Below are 4457 nucleotides of genomic sequence, written 5' to 3' on the forward strand. Positions count from 1 at the left end.
ATAATTAAAAGCAACGTATAGAGCAATCCAACGCAGTGGTAAGCTTCAGCGCTTTAGAGGAAATGTCAGCAAATGTCTATCAACTCATGAAAAGCTCCGATAGTCTGGTTCAATTTTTAAATCCGATCTTCATTCAATTCCGCTCAGTGTCATTAGAGGATAAGAGTGGAAGGCGGTTTGTTCAAAGAAGTCTGTGTGTGTGTCTGTGTTCTTCAGATTATTTTTTTATATATTCAATTTAGACGAAAATCCTTCCGAGCAATACGTGAACAGAAACATTCATGTTCGCCAAAAAGTTGGAAATGCAAATGAGGCAGAGCATAATGCCGGTCCCCCCCTCAGACGAGCCGTGCAGCACGTTGTGGTGGTGGGTGTCGTGTATATTGCTCGAATCGCTTAGGCTAAGTATGAAGGGGTTTGGGAGGACAAAACGTGTACCGCTTCGGTAAATATATAAGTGTGTATATATATTTTCGATTTCAATATTCCACGGCGTCTCGGATCCCGGTCTCTCGGGAGTGCTTTAATCTGTTGTAACGCTAGCCGAGGGTGGCTTAATGACTCAAGTTGGTCTGGTTGGCATGTGCCGCGGCGGCAGCACGCCGTTAAGAAAAAGATTGGCCACAGGGTAAGCGTGTGCCTCGGTTCGATTGCTTCAACTCTTTCGCGTCCAATCAGTCGGCAAAGTTAGATACTCTAAATTCAAATTTCACGTTCCACCAGTTGGTTGCACTTGGCGAAAGTTTGTTTTCTTTGTTGAGAAGTGAAAAAAAAACAATCAGAGGGTTGATATATTACAGATATTATGTTTTCATTATAATACAGAATTTTATCAGACATTTAAGTGATGCCACCTGAATTTGGAAGGCACTTTTTACGCAAACGTTCTGAAAATATGCCACGAGCAACAGACGCTTAGAAAACGAGTTATTGTTTTTGTGAGTGATTTGTTTCGTGATATGACAAATTCGAGTAATTGTCATCGTAATTCATGGCGGAAAATTCTAACGTGACATACGCGTTTCGGAAACTTTGCTCGACTGATGCGGCTTCAGTGCTCAAAACAAGACATGTACCGTTGTAGGTAACTTCAATCCACTTCGTCTCCCACTTCGGTCTGAGTTAAAATCAGTTTATGAGCTTCATCTCGATCACGCCAAATCATCGAGGCCCGGTTTTCAGGGTTTTCGACGGTGATCAGTACGATCGACATTAGATTGATAAATCAAATCCAATCCATGTTTTGTTTTAAGCTTTTTTATGGACAATTGATTGGTTCATATCTTTCGGGATAGCTCCACAGGGGTAACATTTGGCTGCCACTCTTTATGTGAAAGGGTGCTATATGTTCTTTCGCCCAGCATAGTAAGAATGAACTTCTATTTTACATGAAGATTACTAAGATCAAGTTACCATTTACTAATCCGTGTTCTATTTACTAATTAATCTCGTTTCCATCACGTTTTTGTGAAATTCGTCGCATAAAAAAATCCGTTCATGCTGCAAAATGGTGAACCAACAAATTAAAAAAAAATTGCGTAGTCCTACGTCCTAAGCGGTCGTGTCTCGGATACAACTCGAAGCGATTTTTCAGCATGTAAAAATCTTATTATCTGAATAGTTACGTAGCGTTTTTTAGAAATTTTGAAAATTGTCAAATAAATTTAAATAACCAACTTCATTTGAATAAAACAGTTTTCTACAAAAATCGTAATTTAAAAAATTATAGAAAAAACTATGAAAATTTATCAAAAACGTATCTATTAAGGATGATTCTCGCGTAACTTTTGAAAGCTATCGTTGATAACTAAGCGGTGAAAGCATTTCCTGATGTTTTTGAATATCAAAAGTGTAGAAGTGTATCCAACTATGAGGTAAAACCACCAGCTGAAAAAAACGCACTCAAAGATTCGTACAGCCATGCTGCTACTCTTGAGATGACCCCATAGTTTTTACTGTAACCCTTCAACGAAATGGAATATCGAAAAATCCTTCCGGCACAACATTGCATAAAAACCATTTTTTCGATTTATCAGAGTTTTTATTTAAGTCATTTATTTTTACAGGCTCAGTTACATAGGTTTAAACGAGCCGAACTCTTAGCTATACTTTTATTAGTATATATCAACATGTTTCCTTAAATCTAGGGTTAATAAAGTAGGAAACCGATTACTCGCGGTCGACTCGAGATTAGAAGGGTGACATCGTTTCTTTTGGAAAAGGAGGGGATATAAGGATATTGTACAATGTTCACACTCGCATTCACACTCACGCTCATCATACTCAATTCTTAAATCTATTATATCTATTATGTATATACATTTCAGCTTATTTTCTATAGTTAGTCAGAAGGGAAACAGACGCTCGCGAAGGAAAAAAAAAGGAGAGGATAAGGGTGTACGGACAATCACACATGAAGATCGATAGTTTTAAGGAAAACATATATTAGGGACATATAATCGAGGTCTAACCGAGCCAACACATCTCTCACCGGTACATTGGGCTGTCTACCTCGGGTCCGAAGGGAGTTTTCTAAATTCGATCTGGCAACAAGATACACCTCGCACGACCAAACAACGTGCTCGATGTCGTGGTAACCTTGGCCACAAACACAGAAATTGCTACTGGCAAGATTGAAACGAAAGAGTAGCGCATCTAACGAACAGTGATTGGACATGAGTCGGGAGAAGGTACGAATAAAGTCCCGACTCAAGTCCAGACTTTTGAACCACGGTTTGAGGCTAACCTTAGGGGAAATTGAGTGAAACCACCGGCCCAATTCATCTTCATTCCATTTGCGTTGCCAAGTAGCGATGGTATTTTTACGGACTAAAGAATAAAATTCATTGAAGGCGATTTCACGGTGATAAATGTCGCCCTCAATCGCACCTACCTTTGCTAATGAGTCAGCCCTCTCATTACCCGGAATTGAGCAATGTGAAGGGACCCAGACAATGGTAATGACATAACAGCGTCTGGATAAAGCACTCAAAATTTCTCGTATTCTCTCAAGGAAGTACGGCGAGTGCTTTTCCGGCCTCACTGAACGGATAGCTTCGACAGAGCTAAGACTATCCGTTACAATGTAATAGTGTTCAACAGGTCGTGAGGCGACGCTGTCCAGCGCCCAATGAATTGCTGCCAATTCAGCAATATACACTGAGCAAGGATTCTGAAGACTGTGGGAGGTGCTAAAAAATTCGTTGAACACTCCAAATCCTGTGAACTCGTTTATAGTGGACCCATCAGTAAAGTACATATTATCACAATTGATACCCCCATACTTTTCATCGAAGATCGTTGGAGCGATCCTCGATCGTTGGTAATCTGAATATCCATGGATATCTTGCTTCATGGACAGATCAAAATGCACAGAGGAATTGATGTAGTCAGGGAAACAAACACGGTTGGGAATATACGAAGAAGGATCAACCTGCATGGAGATGAATTCATGATATGAACTCATGAATCCGGAGTGAAAATTTAGCTCGATCAGCTGCTCAAAATTTCCGATCACCAATGGGTTCATGACCTTACACCGGATGAAGAACCGAAGAGATAATAAATTGAAGCGATCTTTTAGTGGGATTAGGCCTGCCAAAACCTCGAGACTCATGGTATGCGTTGAGGGCATACATCCCAACGCAATACGGAGACAAAGATACTGAATTCGCTCGAGTTTAATGAGGTGTGTTTTGGCAGCTGATTGAAAACAGAAACTGCCATACTCCATCACTGAGAGAATAGTTGTTCGATACAACATTATAAGATCTTCGGGATGGGCTCCCCACCAGGTGCCGGTAATTGTACGGAGAAAGTTTATTCTTTGTTGACATTTTTTACTCAGATACCTAATATGGGCCCCCAAGTACATTTGGAGTCGAACCAAACCCCAAGATACTTGAATGACATAGCATGAGTGATCGGTTTACCCAAAAGTTGAAGCTTTGGTTTTGCTGGTCTATGCTTCCTAGAAAAAACCACCATCTCTGTTTTCTCCGTGGAGAATTCGATCCCTAGCCCAATGGCCCAGGTTGAAAAATTGTTCAAAGTATCTTGTAAGGGTCCTTGCAGGTCGGATTCGTTTGATCCTACGACAGACACCACTCCATCATCTGCAAGTTGTCTTAGGCTGCAATTGTGTGTAAGGCAATTGTCGATGTCGCTTACATAGAAGTTGTACAAAAGGGGGCTTAAACATGAGCCCTGGGGGAGGCCCATGTAAGAGAACCGACTTACTGCCGAATCTCCGTGAGAAAAGTTCAAATGTTTCTCACAAAGCAAATTATATAACATATTATTCAATAGAGGCGGCAGACCCCGATAGTGTAATTTGTCCGACAAAACCTCTATTGAAACAGAATCGAAAGCTCCCTTTATGTCCAAGAATACTGAAGCTATTTGTTTTTTCCGGCTTAAGCCATTTGAATTTCTGAAGAAAGCAACGCAAGACAATC

The sequence above is a fragment of the Toxorhynchites rutilus genome, chromosome 2 (genome assembly GCF_029784135.1).
Source record: "Toxorhynchites rutilus septentrionalis strain SRP chromosome 2, ASM2978413v1, whole genome shotgun sequence".
In the NCBI taxonomy this organism is placed as follows: domain Eukaryota; kingdom Metazoa; phylum Arthropoda; class Insecta; order Diptera; family Culicidae; genus Toxorhynchites; species Toxorhynchites rutilus.